Here is a 21,901-nt window from a genome sequence, read left to right as displayed (position 1 = left end):
ATTCAAGACATTACTGCACAGAGCCAGCACCGCAGCGGGCCGCAACACGCTGATCGCGTGCGGAGACTTCAACGCGATGAACCCTGCCTGGGGCTACAAGTACACAGCAAAGGGCCGCGACCTGTACCAAGACGCCACGGAACTCGACTTCACCCTCATCACAGACCCAACACATCCGACGAGAATTGGTAACTCCGTCTCCCGGGACACCACTCCGGACCTCACGTTCGTCAAGAACGACATCCGGGGCGCGATCACCTGGAGAAACACGGGGACCGACCTAGGCAGCGACCACACCATCGTGGAAATCGGCATACCGGAACACAACGACACCAGCCTCAAAACACACGGATGGATAGACTGGGTTGCCTTTCGAGACACCAGAAGCCAGAAGAGTGACGGTGACGACGAGATCGAAGACATCGACTCGTGGACGGCCGATATCACCAAGAGCATACGCGACGCGACCAAAGAAATTGAAACGGGCGCGGAGATCGACAACGTAGACAGCCGCCTTGCGCATCTCATCGAAGCCAAACAGTCAATACTGAATCGCTGGAAAAAACAACGGCTTAACCGCAGACTGCGAAAGAAGGTGGCGGAGCTCAACCGATTGATCGAGGATCACTGCCGCGCTCTCTGCACGCAACAGTGGAACGAGATCCGCAACGCGTCAGACGGGCAGATGTACAGCGGGAAGACGTGGAACCTGCTGCGGCACCTGCTCGCCGAAACCAAGACCAAGTCGCACCAAAGGGACAGACTCGCCAAGCTCATACATCGGGCGGTCTCAGCACACGGCGTCGACGAAGTCTCCAGGCGCATTAACGACAAATACCTGCTGACTACACCCACCGAACAACACGCGCGTACAGCGGCCTGCCTAACTCGAAGCTCGATCGTGACATCGACGTCGAGGAGGTACGCGCGGCCCTGCACGACCTCAACAGCCGGTCGGCAGCCGGCCCGGACCTCGTCACGAACAAGGCGCTCAAAAACCTCGATGACGGCTCGATTGAAAAGCTCGCAAAATACTACAACAAGTGCTGGAGAGCGGGCGCGCTGCCAAAGCTGTGGAAGACAGCCAAGACCATCCTGATCCCCAAGCCGGGGAGGCCGCCGGACACGGATAACCTCCGGCCCATCTCGCTCACGTCCTGCGTGGGCAAGGTGCTGGAGCACGTCCTGCTCAACAGGTGGCAAGACTACCTGGAACGAGAAGGGCTGTACCCGGCCACTTTGATCGGCTTCAGACGGCACCTCAGCACGCAGGACGCGATGCTGCAGCTCAAATACCAAATCGTCGATGATGGCGGCAGCGCCCGCGACAACAAAGCAATGCTACGGCTCGACCTGCAGAGCGCCTTCGATAAGGTGAAACACTCGGCGATTCTGTCCCAAGTCTCCAAGCTCAACATGGGCGAAAGATCCTACAACTACATCAAGGACTTCCTCATGGACAGGACGGTCGAGCTACGAGCAGGCGACCTACAGACGCAAGAGAAAAAGCTCGCGAGCACAGGCACACCGCAGGGATCGGTCATTTCGCCGATGCTGTTCAACCTGGTTATGATCGGAGTGGCCGAAAAGCTCGGGCACATCGACGACGTCAGGCACACCATCTACGCGGACGATATCACGCTATGGGTGACCGGTGGCAGCGACGACCACATCGAGGGCGCGCTGCAAGCCGCCGTTGACGCAATAGAAGATCAGCTGGAAGGCGCCGGACTGAGATGTTCCCCGAGCAAATCGGAGCTTCTCATACTCCCACCTACCAAAAACAGCAGAGGCCAGACCAGACAACGCGAACACGAAAAAATCAGAATCGTCACCAAATCCGGCAACGTGATCCCCGAGCTCGGCAAAATTAGGATCCTAGGCATGGTCATCGAAAAGCACGGAAGAAACGGCGAAACCATCACCCGTCTCAAGGCAAAAGCAGCCAACGCTATTCGACTACTGAAACGAGTCACTTCCCGAAAGGCTGGCATGAGAGAGGAGAGCCTAATTAGGCTCGCCCAACCCTTCGTCATCAGCCACGTCGCGTACGTTACAGCCTACCACAGATGGCTGCAACACGAACGAAACAAAATGAACGTGCTCATCAGAAGAGCGTACAAGACGGTGCTGGGCCTGTTCGAGTCCACGAGCACGACCCGCTTGTTACAACTCGGGATACATAATACGCTCGAAGAAATAGCCGAAGCGCAACGGACCTCTCAACTGGAGCGGCTGTCCATGACCAAAGCCGGGAGGAAGATACTGGACGATCTGGGAATTAGACACTCGAACGAGGCGGAGATGAAGCTCCCCGTCCCCGAAGAGGCCCGACGCCAGACCAGAATCGACCCCATACCGATGAACATGAATCCCGAGTTCAACAAGGGAAGAAGAGCGGCGAGGGCCAAGGCTCTCATCGACCAGCATGCCAACGACGAACACGCGCGGTACGTGGACGCGGCCGAATACCAACGGAACGCCTTCGCGGCCGTCGTCATACAGGCGTCAACCGGTGCCACGAGGACGGCAGCGAGCGTGAGAAGCGCCCGAGGGGAAGAAGCGGAGGAGGTAGCCATCGCCCTGGCCATCGCCGATGCGGACTGCCACACGGTGCTGAGTGACTCAAGACAGGCGGTGCGAAAGTTCGCCAAAGGCCAAATCTGCAGGGAGGCTGAGCGCGTACTGCGAGCGGTCCAACTAGAAGAACGAAAAGTACGACTCAAGTGGTTCCCGGCGCACGCGGGCGACGCGTCGGAACGCAATCAGAACCATAATGAGACGGCACACGCAGCGGCGCGAGCGCTAACCGACCGCGCCCCAGCGACAGACCGTCCGACGTGGTTCGGAACCAAGGACCACATGACGGATTACAATGAAATCACGAAGGCCTACCGCCTGGCTCGCACGACTCTCCCTCCCCGCACCCGAGACTGAGTCGAGCGGAGGCGGTAGTACTGAGACAGCTCCAGACCGGATCGCTACCGAGCCCGAGACTGATGAATCGCATATACCCCGAGACATATACGACAGATATGTGCAGAGTCTGCCGGAGGGAGACCGCAGACTACACGCACATTTTGTGGGACTGCCTTAAATATCCAGAGGAAGCAAAATCAAGAATGCTCCCACCGCGGCTCGTGGCAGCCGCGAAGAGCTACGACCGAGACGATCAGCTCTGGGCCGTCCAGCAGGTCCTCGAAGCGATCGAAAGGCACGGACCCAGCGAGCCGGCAACGGCGAGCGGAGACTCGCGCCGAGTAACGGCGACTTCGAGGATGACGTAGGCCCTCGTCGGGGCGCGCGAGCGCCCAACTGCAGGCATAAATAAAGTTGCCTCCAATCCAATCCAATGTGCTTGATCTTTATCGAAACAAATGCTGTGCTATACGTTGTATGCGTGATATCAAGGAATTAATGCCTGTCACCGTTGAATCGCTGAAGGTTTATATTTTGTCTAATCGCTAAACGTATTTTTTTTTGCGGACGCGCTGTGCGAGGTCCCAGCCAACTGCAGTCTAGCAGCTTTGCTGTAAAACAGCAATACTTATACTGATGTGGGCGTTTTTCAACTCCGTCCACTGTACCCCTGTATTAACGCGATAGCGTTAAGGAGCTCGTGTCGCAGAAAAGCCGGTGTCGTCGGCGTCGGTGTCGGTGTCGGCGTCCGCGGCGTTGGCCGTGAGCGATAAATCACGGCAGGCAGTTCATAAATAAAAAGCAACTTCCAAGATCGGCTGGGTGGGAATCGAACCAGGGTCTCCGGAGTGTGAGACGGAGACGTTACCACTGAACCACGAGTTAGATGCTTCAAAGCGGTACAAAAGCGCCTCTAGTGAACGCGGTGTTGCCTTAGAAACGAGCTGTTTCTAAGGCTCAGGCGCGCGTCGCTTGCTCAGGCGCACATTTCGTTGTCGCGCCGAACGCTGCGTTGCTGGACGCTCACCGCGTCCGATGCGGGGCGCGTAGTCGCGGCGCCGTAGCCCATTGTCTGACACCCCTTGGCGGGTCGACGGGAACGCTGTCGCGTTCCACTCTTGAAGGCGAAGCTTAAGCGTCCTCTAATTTTTCTTAATTTCCTGTATTGCGCCATAAGTAGATCCTTTTATCGCACCTGTCTCAAGAGGTCTCCCAGAAGCAAAGGCAGGAAAGTCAACCAGACGAGCGTTGGGTTGGATAGCGTATGTGGAAATAGTATGCTGCTTGATATATAGTTTGAGTGCTGAAATTTAGCGCAAAATTAACAGTTACAGCCCACAAAAGGCCCATGGATCGAACTGTGGGCCCCAAGGAACCGGATATTTCGGCCAAAATGCAGACCTCACGTGAACGGCACCCACTTGGTATAATCACAACGCGTCACAATTTATAGGCCGTGCTTACACTAAGAACCATGAAGACATCTTAAAAGCTCACATGGCCTCCACAAGCATGGCTGCTACTGCTCGATCTGGTCAACGTTTCTAATTGTCGCAGGAAGTAAACAAAACTCACTGCCCTACCACTCTGAGGAGGAGGATCACCAGTGAAGCTGAGTATGTGGGCCCCTAACGGCGAACTGCACCTCCACCGCGAGTCGGCCCGGCATTGCACTATCTTCGGCATCGGTCCACGTATGGGCAGTGCTTAGCGCCTGCTTCACCTCCGTGGCGGATCTGCCCACGTATGGGGAGTGCTTGACGCCTGCTTCAATCTAGGCCGCGGGTCGGCCCGGCATTGCACGTTCTCCGGGATCTGCCCACGTATGGGGAGTTTTTTTCTTACAACGATACTAAAATTTCCTTGGACGGTAGAGGTATAGAGCTTGGCTTGAAAAACAGCAGATTTATCTTACCACCACCGTCATGAACGTACACCATTGAACAACGCTGTGCTAACCTACAAGGCACGAGCGTACTACCCAAGGACGCTATGAAACATCACATTAAATACATTCCGGGCCAAGCGGCGGTTTCCTTACGCTTCAAATACCCAACGGCAATTCACAAATACTTGAAATGCACGCAATCTAATTCTTTCAGACAACACATCCTCTCTACGCAACATCTATACTGATGCACAACTTTCTGTGGCTGTGAAGGAAACGCTACAGAGGCAAAGCGCGCACAAGTGAAAGCACTGCTGAAAAGAGTTCCGCATTTTTATCCATCTTGGCTTAGGGTGGGGAAGTAAAACGTAAACACTTTATTAGCAACAAATAATTAAGACGGAGCACACCACTGAGTGTACATTATTCCTAATTTTGCGGCTATCCCCTTCCGCGTCTGGCAAACGCGAAACCGTCGCACGTGGAAGCTGCGTCGATTCAGCGTCTGTTCCGAGCAACCGACGGCACTCTCAAACGCTGCCGCACTACTCGGTGCGCTAACACATGCGCAGCAGCCATGCGCCGGTACCTTTCCCTTCATAGCCACAGAATGCGGTCAGCGAGTATAGAATGTTTATCCGCGACCGCAGCGCCCAAGTCTATGGAAACTCCTGACAGCACGCATCAAAAACATGAATGTGCTCAGGCAAACGGACTCCGTAGCATGACCTGGACCCAGCTGGATTGAAACAGTTAAGACTTAGACAAGTATCCCTTAAGAAATAAAATTCTCTCTCTGCCCTCAGAAACACCTTTTATGTCAAAGTCCTCTTTGACTGCAGGCAGGAGCGAGATGAAAATGCGCGAGACATCATGACAAGCCTTAAACATAGCACGCATACCTTCGTCGTCTTTGCCGACGTAGTCAGGCCATCATCTTCCTTCCGTCATCTTCTGGTTATTCTGACACATACGCTCGCGTAAGACAATAATGCATCTGACTGAGACCGACACGTTGCGCCATGGAGTGGTTAGTTGAACATTTTAGTAAGCATCGCATAATAGAAAATAATAAGTAAAGTTGCGCACCAATTCGAGATGCACTCAACTGCTACCGTCTATAGTAGCTTATTGTAGTATGTGAAGTTGATTCTTGCCCCGGATGCAATTGCGTGGGATGATTTAGTGGAGAAATCGCCACTATGTCATTCGAGAGGGGCCTGCGCATTGCTTTGGGAAGGGAATATGTCTGTTTGTCTTTAAACGTGTACAGGCACCACTGAGAGTTATAGAAACAAACTTTTAGATAGAAAATCATACGCCAAGTACGCCTGAAGTGAATTATTTTTTACCATTACTTTCGAGTATTATGATATCCTCGCACGCATGCGCCGATTGATTTGAAACATTTTGCATATAACCGTAACATCATCATCATCATCATCAGCCTAGTTACGCCCACTGCAGGGCAAAGGCCTCTCCCATACTTCTCCAACTACCCCGGTCATGTACTAATTGTGGCCATGTTGTCCCTGCAAACGTCTTAATTCCATCCGCCCACCTAACTTTCTGCCGCCCCCTGCTACGCTTCCCTTCCCTTGGAATCCAGTCCGTAACCCTTAATGACCATCGGTTATCTTCCCTCCTCATTACATGTCCTGCCCATGCCCATTTCTTTTTCTTGATTTCAACTAAGATGTCGTTTACCCGCGTTTGTTGCCTCACACAATCTGCTCTTTTCTTATCCCTTAACGTTACACCCATCATTCTTCTTTCCATAGCTCGTTGCGTCGTCCTCAATTTCAGCAGAACCCTTTTCGTAAGCCTCCAGGTTTCCGCCCCATATGTGAGTACTGGTAACACACAGCTGTTATACACTTTCCTTTTGAGGGATAGTGGCAACCTGCTGTTCATGATTTGAGAATGCCTGCCAAACGCACCCCAGCCCATTCTTATTCTTCTGGTTATTTCAGTCTCATGATCCGGATCCGTGGTCACCACCTGCCCTAAGCAGATGTATTCCCTTACCACTTCCAGTGCTTCGCTACCTATAGTAAACTGCTGTTCTCTTCCGAGACTGTTAAACAATACTTTAGTTTTCTTCAGATTAATTTTCAGACCCACCCTTCTGCTTTGCCTCTCCAGGTCAGTGAGCATGCATTGCAATTGGTCTCCTGAGTTACTAAGCAAGGCAATATCATCAGCGAATCGCAAGTTGCTAAGGTATTCTCCATCAACTTTTATCCCCAGTTCTTCCCCCTCCAGGCCTCTGAATACCTCCTGTAAACATGCTGTGAATAGCATTGGAGATATCGTATCTCCCTGTCTGACGCCTTTCTTTATAGGGATTTTGTTGCTTTCTTTGTGGAGGACTACGGTGGCTGTGGAGCCGCTATAGATATCTTCCAGTATTTTTACATATGGCTCATCTACACCCTGATTCCGTAATGCCTCCATGACTGCTAAGGTTTCGACTTAATCAAACGCTTTCTCGTAATCAATGAAAGCTATATATAAGGGTTGGTTATATTCTGCACATTTCTCTATCACTTGATTGACAGTGTGAATATGGTCTATTGTTGAGTAGCCTTTATTGAATCCTGCCTGGTCCTTTGGTTGACAGAAGTCTAAGGTGTTCCTGATTCTATTTGCGAGTACCTTAGTAAATACTTTGTAGGCAACGGACAGTACGCTGATCGGTCTATAATTTTTCAAGTCTTTGGCGTCCCCTTTCTTATGGATTAGGATTATGTTAGCGTTCTTCCAAGATTCCGGTACGCTCGAGGTTATGAGGCATTGCGTATACAGGGTGGCCAGTTTCTCTAGAACAATCTGACCACCATCCTTCAACAAATCTGCTGTTACCTGATCCTCCCCAGCTGCCTTCCCCCTTTGCATAGCTCCTAAGGCTTTCTTTACTTTTTCTGGCGTTACCTGTGGGATTTCGAATTCCTCTAGGCTATTCTCTCTTCCACTATCGTCGTGGGTGCCACTGGTACTGTATAAATCTCTATAGAACTCCTCAGCCACTTGAACTATCTCATCCGTATTAGTAACGATATTGCCGGCTTTGTCTCTTAACGCACACATCTGATTCTTGCCTATTCCTAGTTTCTTCTTCACTGTTTTTAGGCTTCCTCCGTTCCTGAGAGCCTGTTCAATTCTATCCATATTATAGTTTCTGATGTCCGCTGTCCTACGCTTGTTGATTAACTTAGAAAGTTCCGCCAGTTCTATTCTAGCTGTAGGGTTAGAGGCTTTCATACATTGGCGTTTCTTGATCAGATCTTTCGTCTCCTGCGATAGCTTACTGGTTTCCTGTATAACGGCGTTACCACCGACTTCTATTGCGCACTCCTTAATGATGCCCATGAGATTGTCGTTCATTGCTGCAACACTAAGGTCCTCTTCCTGAGTTAAAGCCGAGTACCTGTTCTGTAGCTTGATCCGGAATTCCTCTAGTTTCCCTCGTACCGCTAACTCATTGATTGGCTTCTTGTGTACCAATTTCTTCCGTTCCCTCCTCAAGTCTAGGCTAATTCGAGTTCTTACCATTCTATGGTCACTGCAGCGTACCTTGCCGAGCACGTCTACATCTTGTATGATGCCAGGGTTCGCGCAGAGTATGAAGTCGATTTCATTTCTAGTCTCACCATTCGGCCTCCTCCAAGTCCACTTTCGACTAACCCACTTGCGGAAAAAGGTGTTCATTATCCGCATATTATTCTGTTCTGCAAACTCTATTAATAGTTCTCCTCTGCTATTCCTAGAGCCTATGCCATATTCCCCCACTGACTTGTCTCCAGCCTGCTTCTTGGCTACCCTGGCATTGAAGTCGCCCATCAGTATAGTGTATTTTGTTTTGAGTTTACCCATCGCCGATTCCACGTCTTCATAAAAGCTTTCGACTTCCTGGTCATCATGACTGCATGTAGGGGCATAGACTTGTACCACCTTCAATTTTTACCTCTTATTAAGTTTCACAACAAGACCTGCCACCCTCTCGTTAATGTTATAGAATTCCTGTATGTTACCAGCTATTTCCTTATTAATCAGGAATCCGACTCCTATATCTCGTCTCTCTGCTAAGCCCCGGTAACACAGTACATGCCCGCTTTTTAGCACTGTATATGCTTCTTTTGTCCTCCTAGCCTCACTGAGCCCTATTATATGCCATTTACTACCCTCTAATTCCTCCAATAACACTGCTAGACTCGCCTCACTAGATAGCGTTCTAACGTTAAACGCTGCCAGGTTCGGATTCCAATGGCGGCCTGTCCGGAGCCAGGTATTCTTAGCACCGTCTGCAGCGGCACAGATCTGACCGCCACCGTGGTCAGTTGCTTCGCGGCTGCTGGGGACTGAGGGCCGGGGTTTGATTGTTGTATTCATATAGGAGGTTGTGGCCAGGTACTGCACCAGGGTGGCCAATCCTGCTCTGGTGAGAGAGTGCGTTGCCGGTTCTGGTCACCGGGATCAGGCCGCACTCCAGGCCTGTTTGTGCAATTTTCTCAGCACACGTTTCTTTTGTATTTTCCGGTGGAGAATTGCGCGGCACCGGGATTTGAATCACGGTCCTCTTGCACTTAAGACGGATACTCTACCGTCCCCGCAGGAGGGAAATTAAAAATAGGATTATGGGGTTTTGCGTGACAAAACCACTTTCTGATTATGCACGCCGTAGTGGAGGACTCCGAAAATTTCGACCACCTGGGGTTCCTTAACGTGCACCAAATTCTAAGTACACGGGTGTTTTCGCATTTCGCCCCCATTGAAATGCGGCCACCGTAGCCGGGGTCCGATCCCGCGACCTCGTGCTCAGCAGTCTAACACCATAACCGCTGAGCAACCACGGCGGGTCCCGCAGGAGTTCTATGCCTCATTTAACCTACAGTGGTGCTCTATTTGATCAGTCAAGGTGGGCCAATCTGAGCTCGGTGATACCGCATGGATGGCACTCGGCAAGAGAACCTGGTATTTATGACCTGCACATGTGTGGCCACACATAATTGAGGATAAATAATTTTTTTAGGAGGGTTTCCGTACAGTGATAAAATGAAGGAAAAGACATTAAAAAAAAGGAACATAACTTGGGATTTGAACTCGTGATCCTCCAATGTTGCCCGGAAAGGTAGCTCAGTCGGTTGGTTCGTCAAGCCAGCGGTTACTTTCAAGCGCCATAGCTCCTGCTCCGAGCCTCTTACTTATACGGAAGGATTTTTCACCTAGAATGATGGACTCTGAAATCTAGTAACTGTTCTTGATTACGACAACGCTCAATCGATAGCAAATAAAAACTTAGCAGGAAAAGCCCAAAGCAACTTGCCTGATTTCGCTAGTTTACTTTATAGATAAATATAAAGACAATAACACGCATTTATTCACTATCTAAGCCTAAAACTTAGGCATTTGTATTTAGTACACTGTACAGTAAAAATACGGTTTCTTACGATTAGCGGAGGTTTCTCGCAACAATATGGCGATTTAATTAATTTAATTAGGGGGTTTTGCGTGCTAAAGCCACTTTCTCAGGCACGCCGTAGTGGAGGACTCCAGAAATTACGACCACCTGGGGGTCTTTAACGTGCCGCTAAATCTAAGTACGCGGGTGTTTTCGCCCCCATCGAAATTCGGCCGCCATGGCCGGGATTCGATCCCGCGACCTCGTGCTCAGCAGCCCAAAACCATAGCCACTGAGCAACCACGGCGGGTGATATGGCGATTTAATTTTGGATTTCGTGGACTTATTGGATGTAAACATTAGCAAGCTGCTGCACAGGTAGATACATAAGGGTATTAAAGTATGATTGATGACGGTGTTGAGAAACGTCGCTATTCCTTAAATTACACGGTTCGAAATTTTTTTTCGTAAACTGCCAATAGTGTTATCTCCAGAACGATCTCGAGAACCCTTTTTTAAGGTTGCCATATAAAAGCAAACTTTAATATCCTGCTGACTATTGAATCACGTTAATACTGTTCCATTAGCATGCAGAAACAATAATGAACAACCACTTTCTAAATGGTGCTTCTTCGCTGCATTGTATGGAGCCCAGTGCGACGTCAAGCATGGAAAATGCCTTCCAGTACCGCCCTGCTTACACTTGTGGGAGGAGGTGCAAAAAGGTAGCCGCCGTAGCCACGGTTTACTTATGGCGGCCAGCCATGGTGTAGCGGGATCTCGGTACCAACCTGCACTGCCGCTGCTCCGATCAAGCGGGCTAGAGTGTTCTCTTCTCGCGCTACCTGTGCGTGAGCCCATCTTCTTCGCCTGCTTTGGAGGCGATAGTCATACCGCTACAGGGCCCCGTTCTAGTGCCAAGCGCAATCGAAATAAAGTCCAATGCAAAGTCCAGGTAAAGTGTACAGACAGTGTCGTGTTGGCAGTGCCGCACTCACGCAATCCCAGAGACATGTACCAGGCAGCACCGACATCCTAGGTTGTGAGCGAGGCGCAGCCACAGCGACACCATAGTGCAAAATCGTAACCTGCCGCAGGTTCTCGTACATGCCCGGGCCTGCATAAGTCGGAGCTCCAAAAGCAGATCGCCTGGCAGCTAGGGACTTGCGTGGAGATAACGCAAGTGTCAGTCACTGATGTTGTTGACGTTGAAGTGATTCTGGAATCGAAGACATCAGATGGCATTGCTGCTTCTGCAAAGCCTCCGTAGGCCACGCATCCGCGCAAGGCATGAATACGGAACATCGGAATGCTCGCCGGCTGCTGCTTGTGTTGAAATCCCGAATTCCAATATTATGACGGCTGCGGTAGCCTCTGATTGCTTCGCAAAGGTTGTGCTTGTGGCGTCGCCGTGCCTGCGAGTATGAAATTTGCGACTAGAGGAGCCGGTGCAAAAGCCTCCGTATCGGTGATGAGTGAGGTTCCCCACAACGGAAAGTGGACAGCTTTCGGGAAAATCCAACAAAGCAGAGCAGCAGGCCGTAGAATAGCCGAAAGCGCTTACGTTGGGTCAGTGAATTCCTTGGCAAGCATCGTCGTGCAGCTGCCTTTGAGCTGGGGAAGAGGCTCACGAACAGAGTCGAGGCCTGATGTTGGCGCGTGCTGACAATCGGCACGGGTGGACACAGGCGATGGGGGACGACAGGATGCGGAAGGACGCTATCACTCTAATTGCAAGAGCTATTGTGACGGAGTACTAGGTGGAGGAGGCTTAGCGTTCGAGGCGACGTTGGCAGCAAGGACGGCTGCCCGCAAGTCCTCGTAGAAGTCGGGCCCATGGAGTGGCAATCGGAGCCTGGAACGCAGCCGGTGCCTGGTACATCGTTGAGAAGGAAGTGGCTGTCCAGCTTGACGAACGAGTTGTCCGCCGTGTCTATGTAGAATTGCCGGACATCCTCAATCGCGGGATGTCTGCCGGACCGCGCGAGGCCACGTCACTCACGCCATAGTAGAGTCGGAGCGCTGAAGCTGGCTTCGCTGCGCTCGGCCGTCAGAGTCACGAATTTGTGGGAGGCGCCGCGAAGACGTAGCCGCCGTATCCACTGTTTATTTAGGCCGCTCAGCCATGGAGGAGCAGACACCGCTGCCGCTCAGGTTGAGGCTGCTAGCGGGGTGTATTCTCGCGCTACCTGCATGTGAGCCCATCTCCTTCGCCTCCTTTAGAGGCGATAGTCGTGCCGCTACACATTCATTTGCTTGGAAGGCTGCATGAGCGACGTCAGCCTGTCGGACACCCGTGTCGGAGGGTCCGTGAGTAGGCGACGCTCGGAAAACTGGGTGTGGGGAAGTAGGCATTGTGGCTGACTTTTTTTTGCAAGACAAATTTGTGCTTGTCCAAATTATTTACGTGCGTAAAGCTACCTTGCAGATTGGTTTATGCATTTTATATGAAGGGCAACTGGTAGTGCAGCATTTGGCGTCGATAGTTAGTCCGTGTATTCAATAAAGCGCAATGGATTTTCAGACGATTTGGATACGGGGATTGGAATAAGCATAATGACACAGGACTTGAAAAGCTGTCCTGGCACTGTTTTACTCCGCTTTGAACTTACGCAGTAGCCTGTAGTGGTACAAGGTATTGGATCATATTAATAAATATTATAATATATTATATGATATTAACAGCAGTGTCACGCTTGAAAGCGGTCGCATCAGGAAACAGATTAGAGATGGTAAGGAGGTATTCACCTAAGCCATCGTCCGCATCTGGCATGCTTGCTGATGGAAGGCGAGACAAACAGTTAACGACGCCTTCTGCGGGTATCCTGCAGCCAGTTAAGCCGCCGACTTTGCCATTTGACAAAGTTGGTGTCGATTTGCTGGGTCTCATCCACACGTCTACTACTGGACGTCGCTGGATTACTCTGTGCGTGGACTATTTGACCCGATATACTGAGACGGCGGCGCTTGCTTCGGCGTTTTTCTGTTGTACTACGTGATTCTCCGTCAAGGTGTTCCACGCGTTGTGATTAGTGATCGTGGACGGTAGTTTACTGTGGACGTTGTTGAAGAACTACTACGTCTCTGTACATGCGATTACTGGCACTCGAACCCTTACCACCCGCAAACAAACGGCCTCACTGAGTGCACAAATAGTGCCTTGACTAACATGCTTGCCATGTATGTCTGCAAAATTAACAAAACTTGGGATTCTATTTTAACATTTGTTACGTACGCCTACAATACTGCCCAGTATGAAGTCACGGGTATGCGCATTTCATTATTCTGCATGCTAGCAGCCTGCAAAGCTTCATCGACACTATCATTCCCTTGTCTCCACATGATGACTCTTCCATGGACTAGACTTTAGCCGTGCCAAGGAAGCCCGTCGACAGGCCCGCCTCTGGACTCTCTGCTCTCAGGATCTTGCAAACGCTCGTTATGACGCTCGACATATGCTCGTCAACTTTGTTCCTGGGGACTTTGGCTTTGGACACCGGTAAGGAAAAAGGGGCTGTGCGCAAAATTTTTATCACCTTACCAACACGTTTGAATGATGCGACATACGTAATCGCAAGAGTGACTTCGCACAACCACCGGTCACGTAAAACGCAAGTCGTGCACGTCATCCGACTCAAACTGTACCACAATCGGGCTGTGTAAGTCTCTGGAAGAGTTTATTCTGACCACGGTGAAGCTGTCACGCTGCACAACACAGCCGAAGGAAGAGAAAGTAGAGGTGTGCGCGAGGAGCTGGCCGCTACCTGTTGCCCTTGCAGGATCGTCCGGTCCCTTGCTCAACGCGAACCATCTATCATCTCATAAATAAACCCACCTCATATGTAACAATTTCAAACGAAACCAGAGGACCGATTTTGTGCGCCTATAGGGTAGTCAATAGATTATCCTATGGAATCGTTGTTGTACGATAGATAGTTTTAAAGGTTTGATTCTGGGCTCGTTGCCCAAAGAAGTGTACAGTAGTTTAAATAAAAACAAAATAGAGCTTTATAAAATAATTTTACTTTCGCGGACCAAACGCTTCAGTACTTCATCCGAACGCCCACTACTCAGGATGTTATTGACGTGGTCGCCTCACTGCATGTTTTCTGAAAATTATATCCCGAGTGATTTAGATGGTGGTACTATCTGAATAGCTATTGAGAGATGTAGAAGATTTACAAGCAACATGACAGGTTTGCTTTTAGCATGAGAAACGGTCGCTTCACACTTTAATACATTGACGAAATCAAGCTTGAACGAGACCATGGACCCTATAACGTAAAACTATTCCAATATGTTTTTATTCCAATTTTCTGACGTCAAATTTGCGTAACCACCGACTCAAGCGCCGGGCGGGCACCCGCAGGGTTGCCTGAACAGGCCAATCAAACGCTCTCCTCGTTCATAGGAGGTCACTTTTGTTTGCTTGAAAAACGAATAACATTGCCTACACTGAGTGGCTTGTCGTATCTAATTGGCTAACAAGAGGCGAAAAGAACGCTCAAATGGAGAGGAATTCGATGGGGCAGAGCCAGTGCACTTAACATCGACAACCGGATGAAGAGGGTGGTGCCGGCGTCTGTGATTGGTCCGCTTTCCCTTGCTTAGCTTGCGGTGGCTCGTCGAAAATCACGGCGGCATGCAACGGGAGCTTAAGAATGACGCTAAAATGGATCCTCAGCAATGAAGAGTTGGCAGAATGAGGTAGTAAACGTGCCGAAAGTGCTCGAAAATGTTACACGGCCACGCAATAAGTTTTATTATACGCAAATAAACTCATGCTCTCCGGCAGGTGCGAGTAGCCAGCGCCTGAGCCATCCGCGGCAGCAATCTTTTATTCCGTTTAACGGCCCAGCCTGCGACTATTAAGAAGAAAATTCAGTTTTGTTCGGCATATTAATGCATCTTTAATCAGTACACGTCACTTTAATGCGGTGAGTTTTAGCGGTTTTGTGACGTCGCGTGACAGGCAGGTGAAGTGGGTGCAGCCCGAAAACTTTTGACCAATAGCCGGGGGCTAATGGCGAAAAGGCGTCGAATCAGAAACAACCGTTTTTCTTCTTTCAGTCAAATCATGCATAATCAATGTGTACACACCATATCAGATAGGGCGGTATCGCGGTTTACGTGACGTCGCTTGACAGACAGATGAAGTAGGGGTGGTCCAAAAAAGTTTTTGACCAATGGAGGAGGGCTGATAGCAGAATTAGAATAGAAAAGTTTGGAATAGTTTTACGTTATAGCGCTACATATTTTCACGTTTCTGCCGTAAATAATTCGTTTGAGCTAAATGATTAGTATAATTCGCACTAGAAATATTTATGTTTGTGTCGTCTGCATATAGTAAAAACCAGGCGACTGTATCAATGATTACGATGTCATTAGGATAGATAGTAATAGTAGCGGTCTTAGGATACTGCCTTGAAGCACACCGCAGACAAGACAGCGAAAAGACGACTGAAGCTGATTAATTTCAACGTCCTTTGACCGTGATGACAGGTAGGACATAATAAGGAGCAATGCATCTCCGCTTATCCCGTGCATTTTCAGCTTTTCAAAGAGGATATCGCGATTTACTCGATCAAGCTATTTCCTGTAATCTACAGAGGTCTGTACGACAAGTTTCACCGGCACAAAAGCACTCTAATATATATTATTTTCTATAAAACACGAAAAGTTCAGTCGAATGATTTTTTTCTGAAACCATATTGGGAGGCTGTGATTATATCTTGTGCTTTCAAAAAATTTCTCTACATGCCGAAGAGTTACTTTCTCGAGAACCTTCGAAAAAACCGGAACAGTACTAATAAACCGACAATTGAGAAGTCATCTATATATCGCCTGGTGCAGAACGGTAACCATGAAAATTTCATGGCTGAAGACAATTGCGCGGATTGTAAATATACTTCATATAGATATGCTAGTTGATCAGATGATCTACTAAATGTTTCGCAGGACGTATTTGAATGTCGTTATCATCACATGATGCACTGTTGTTCATTTCAGAAAATACAAATATTATTTCGTTTCTATTGACTTGTTCTAAAGCCATGGTAAGTGAGTCCCTCTTAGTAAATAGTATAGGCACATCTACATGGCTGTCGAACTGCTTAGTGAAATAGCCATTGACTGGATCAGCGAAAGGTTCGCCCACGTATTCGCGGCCATTCTGGGCAATCCTCTCAACTTTCCTACCGCCAACCTTTGCATAAACTTCTGAGCTAACCTCTTTCCAAAGGCTATCCTGAACGGTTTAGTGCGAATTCAAATTATTTCAACTCGATAACTTTCCCGGCCCCGTGTAGAAGAAAATCCGGTATCGCCGGAGCTGTCCATTAGTAAAAAATGCCGTATATATTGTTGCAGGAAGAAAGCAGGCCCACGAGTGTAAAATAACGTACATTTACAACTGGCGTATATGGCGTTCAGGCGACTGCCAGACTTCGTCTTCGTCTAGTCCAATTCAACTTCTTCGTTCCCGTCACCGTAACATCACACTCCCGGTGGAGTAGCTCCGTCCCGGTGCAAGTTATAGAGCCTCACTTAATGGGGGGACATAGGGCTCAAGCCTGGCGACGTGAACAACGTCGCTGGTGACGTTGCGATGCACTGAAGGCTGACCGACTGGGGCGATCTCGTATGTCACGTCGGACAGTTGGCGCAAGATCTGGTACGGACCAGAATACCGGGAAAGTAGTTTTTCCGACAAGCCGACGCGACGTGAAGGCATCCAGAGAAGGACAAGGGAACCAGGTGAAAAATGGTAGCCTCGGTGCTGAAGGTCGTAGCGTTTATTTTGAGAAACTTGCGAGACTGTGAGGCGATGACGGGCGACATCTCGGGCCTAGGCGGCTAAGTCAATAGCAACGCCAGCGTAACCAGTGCTGGGTGATTGTACTGCGGAAGGTAGCAACGTGTCAAAGGGGAAGGTGGGGTCGCGGCGATACAAAAAGTAAAATGGTGAAAATCCGGCAGTGTGGTGACGGGACGAGTTGTATGCGAAAGTGATGTATGGTAAAGTGACGTCCCAGTAACGGTGATCGTCGGAAACGTACGTGGCCAGCATTTCAGTTAGCGTGCGGTTGAGTCCCTCGGTGAGGCCGTACGTTTGAGGGTGGTACGTGGTAGCAATCTGGTGTTCTGTAGAGCAGGAGCGGAGCAGGTCATCGACGACCTTCGATAAAAAGTAGCGGCCGCCATCCGTCAGCAAATGGCGAGGGGCGCCTTGGTGCAGGATGACGTCGTATAGTAAAAAGTCGGCGACATCTGCAGCGCAGCTGGTTGGGAGCGCTCGTGCGATGGCATATCTCGTGGCATAATCGGTTGCTACAGCAATCCATTTGTTGCCTTTGATAGAAATCGGAAATGGGCCAAGGAGGTCAAGGCCCACACGAAAGAAAGGCTCTGTGCGGATATCAATTGGTTGAAGCAAAGCAGCGGGAGGCGAAGCAGGCGTCTTCCGGCGCTGACACAGGTCGCGACATCACGGCGTACAGAGCGATAAATGCCGGGCTAGAAGAAGCGGCGCCGCTTGCGGTCGTATGTACGAGTGATGCCCAGATGTCCAGCAGTAGGAGCGTCGTGAAGTTGCTGGAGCACGGCTACTCGAATGTGCTTGGGAACGACTAGAAGGAGCTCCGGGCCGTCAGGACGAACGCTACGACGGTATAAAATTCCATCGCGCAAGGTGAACATACGGAGGGACGGGTTATTGGGCGAGGAGCTTAGGCGTTCCATAAGTGTTCGAATAACAGGATCTTTGCGCTGCTCGTCGCCAATATGGAGGAAGCCGGAGATAGATAGAACGCTGACGTCCGAGTCTGCACCGGTATCGTCCAGTTGATCCGAGGAATTGCGGGACAGGCAGTCAGCGTCTTTATGCAGGCGCCCTCACTTATATATAATAGAAAATGTATATTCCTGTAGACGCAATGCCCAACGTGCAAGCCGTCCAGTTGGGTCCTTCAAAGAGGAGAGCCAGCAGAGGGCGTGATGATTGGTTACGACGCAGAAGCTCCGACCGAAAAGGTACGGCCGGAATTTCGCGACCGCCCATACGAGTGTGAGACATTCTCTCTCAGTAATGGAGTAATTTCGCTCGGGCGTGGAAAGAAGGCGGCTACCGTAAGCGATGACACGGTCTTGGCCCTGTTGGCGCTAAGCGAGGCCAGCGCCGATGCCATGAGCACTCGCGTCAGTTCGTACTTCAGTGGGCGCAGAAGGGTAAAAGTGTGACAGAATTGGAAGCCGCTCAATCAGGGTAGAAAAGGCTTTCTCCTTTAGTGGTCCCCAAGAGAAAGAGACGTGTTTCTTAAGGTCAGTGAGAGTGTGAGCGGTGTCGGCAAAATTTTTCACAAATCACCGGAAATAAGAGCATAAGCCGAGAAAACTACGGACATCGTTTTTTTAACAAGGTACAGGAAAATTTCGCACAGCGTGAACTTTCTGTGGATTAGGTTGGATTCTGGCGGCGTTTACGAGATGGCCGAGCATGTTAATTTCACGGCGACCGAAATGGCACTTGGAGGAGCTTAGCTGAATGCCAGCCCTGTGAAACACGGAGAGTATAGTTGCGAAACGCCGGAGGTGGCTCTCAAAGTTCGGCGAAAACCCTATCACATCGCCGAGGTAACAGATGCATTTAGACCACTTCAAGCCGCGCAAGAGAGAGTCCATCATGCGCTCCAATGTAGCTGGCGCATTGCATAATCCAAACGGCATGACTTTAAATTGGTACAGACCGTCCGGTGTGACGAAGGCGGTTTTCTCGCGGTCCATCTCATCGACGCTAATCTGCCAATAGCCGGAGCGGAGGTCAATTGATGAAAAGTATTGGGATCCGTGAAGGCAGTCAAGAGCATCATCAATGCGCGGCAGGGGATAAACATCCTTCTTCGTTATCCTGTTGAGGGGAGAGTAGTCAACTCAGAAGTGCCACGAGTTGTCTTTTTTCTTTACTAAGACAACCGGGGATGCCCACGGGCTGCTGGAAGGTTCAGTGATGTCCTTGTCCATCATCCTGTCTACTTCATTCTGTATGATGGCCCTTTCTGTTGCGGAGACATGATATGGCCGCCTATGAATGGGGCTCGCATCACCGTTGTTGATGCGATGCGTGACAACAGATGTCTGGCCAAGTGGACGGTCGTCCAAATCAAAGCTGTCCCGAAACGATGACAGTGGGTGACGAAGAGCTGTTGTTTGCTCGGAAGGAAGGTCAGGGGCGATCATAGAAACATCGTCCGCAGGCGTCGAGTACGGAGGAGTGGGTGACAAAGGTCCTTTGGGACTGACGTAGGATTACGAGGTCAAAGAAGAAATCTCAAATTGTTCAAAAGGAGTGATATGCGCTATGGCGATACCGTGTGGCAACACATGCGAGGAAAATCCAAAATAGAGGATGGGCACGCGAGCGCAGTTTTCGCGGATCCGGATTAAGGTACTCGGTAGGGCAATATTGCGCGACAAAACCACGTCAGTAAGCGGCGACACGACGTACTCGCCATCAGGTACGGGAGGACAGGACGTCAGGAGGACATTTGTAGCCGGCTGTAGAGGCCGCCTTGCAAACTCAGCAGAACTTAAGCAGCCCAGAGAAATCTGGTAGGTGTTTGTATGGCGGACCGAGCAGAGATGGAATGCCCAAACTTGCTATTTCCTCCCGAACGACCGCTTATATGAGGGAGATAGCGGGCACGCTTTCCCGACAGTCAGAACGAACTGGAGCCAGGGCAATGGCCTGAAGTTCACGGCGAACGATGCGCGTGATTTCTTCCGGTTCTGTGGGCTGAACGAAACGCGGCGGGTCCTCGCAAGAAGGTGTCGCCGTGGTATTGGGCAATCGGTCGAAAGTTTGAACGACGCGGCGGCCCTTCGCTTGTTCGAAGCGCCGACACTCCTTGATGATTGCATCCACATTGGCACAATCCTTGCACATCAGGAGATTGAAGTCATCGTCTGTAATACCTTTCAATATGTGACCAATCTTGTCTGCCTCGGCCATGTTGTTATGAGCCTTGCGACAGAGGGCCAGCACATCCTGTACGTAGACGACATAGGGTTCGGTGGACGTTTGAGCGCGACACGCAAGTTCTTTTTTTTTTTTTGCCGCCAACTGACGACCGACAGGTCTGCCAAACAGGTCTCGCATTTTTTTTTGCAGACATTCCAGCTCGTTAGGTCAGCTTCGTGTGTGTTGTACCATTGCCTCGTAGTTCCTATTAGGTAAAATATCACGTTTGCTAGCATCATTGTTGGATCCCACCTGTTGTTGTCGCACACTCGTTCGTACCTCGTAAGCCAGTCCTCCACGTCGGCGTTGTCCGTGCCACAATATGTCCCTGGGTCCCGCGGATGAGTGAGGATGACCGTTGGCACGGGCTGCTGAGGCGTTGTCGCTTGTGTCGGTTGATTTGCCATTGTGGCCGCAGGTAGACGACGTCCGCTGCGAAGTTCCGTAATTGTACCGAGCACCTCCCCCAAAATGTTGCAGGAAGAAAGATAACGTATAACGGCGTTCAGGCCAGACTGCCAGACTTCGTCTTCGTCTAGTCCAATTCAACTTCTTCGTTCCCTTGACCGTAACAATATTTAAGTATATGTATGTGCCACGCCTTTTTATATGACGTATCGTATATTCGCGTTATATTGCCACTCCATTCTATATCTAAAGTAGCTCATACTTTGTTTTGCATTCATGACAAATTTATTCCTCAGAATTTTGAAAATGGCAGCCCAGAAACCACTATCATTAAAGAAAAGAATTACCGCGCATGCCTTTTACGTTTAATTTCCTCAGACTTAAATATCAAACGTGCGAAACAATAACAGAAATCTGCGAATGAGTATTTTGTTCTTTTTTTGCCATGGCTGTACACCGTGCATGGTATTGGCCCACGTAGGAGGCCGCATTTCTAGCAGAAATGTCGCCTTCGGGCATAGCTTTCGCCGCAGCGTTTCTGGATGAACACTGCGTTTACATAAGCTGCATTTGCCGAGAAGCGTTAGCAGCGATCAGGAATCTTTGAATGCTATGGTGTTCCACTCTTTAATGGGATGCTTAGGTGTCCTCCAAGCTTTCTTTTTTTTTTTACAGTGCTTCTCTTAGGCGCCTGTTCCTGCATTGAGCGTCGGCGTCATACCTAGGCGGTGTAACCGAGAGCACGAATACAGCGGGAAAGAAGAGCACGCGAGGAGGAAAGTAGAGGAGTACGCTATAGTGGAAGCATGAGACGGGGAAGGAGCAGAGGCGATACAGCGTGCGCTTGCGCTATGTTACCGGCAGAAAGCCGAAGTGTTGGTCGGGGGGAGCAGAATGGCGTGAGGGCACTGCTACGATCGACTGCGGCGTAGTGACTCCGCGGTACGAGCGTGTCTGACGACGATCGCTACTCCTGCAAGGGGCGGTGGCGAGCTGCTACGAATAAGGCTCGATGGGACGCTCCCTTTGTTGTCGCCGCTGACACTGCTGGCACGATTCCCCCACGACGAAGGGCCTCTGCTGTGGCTAGAGGAACTAAAGCGTGCGAAGAAAAGCGTAGTGCTGCGCAAGACGGGCGACAACATGTCGGCAGAGTAGTGCGCGTCGTCTCTATGGAAACAAAGCACGCTAATCACAGCGTTCGCTTCATAATACAAGCTGTGTACATATATTAGCATAATACAAAGTATTGACACGCGTAACGAAAACA

Source organism: Dermacentor variabilis, chromosome 3 (genome assembly GCF_050947875.1).
Source record: "Dermacentor variabilis isolate Ectoservices chromosome 3, ASM5094787v1, whole genome shotgun sequence".
Taxonomy (NCBI): Eukaryota; Metazoa; Arthropoda; class Arachnida; order Ixodida; family Ixodidae; genus Dermacentor; species Dermacentor variabilis.
Note: the sequence above shows the minus strand (reverse complement) of the source record.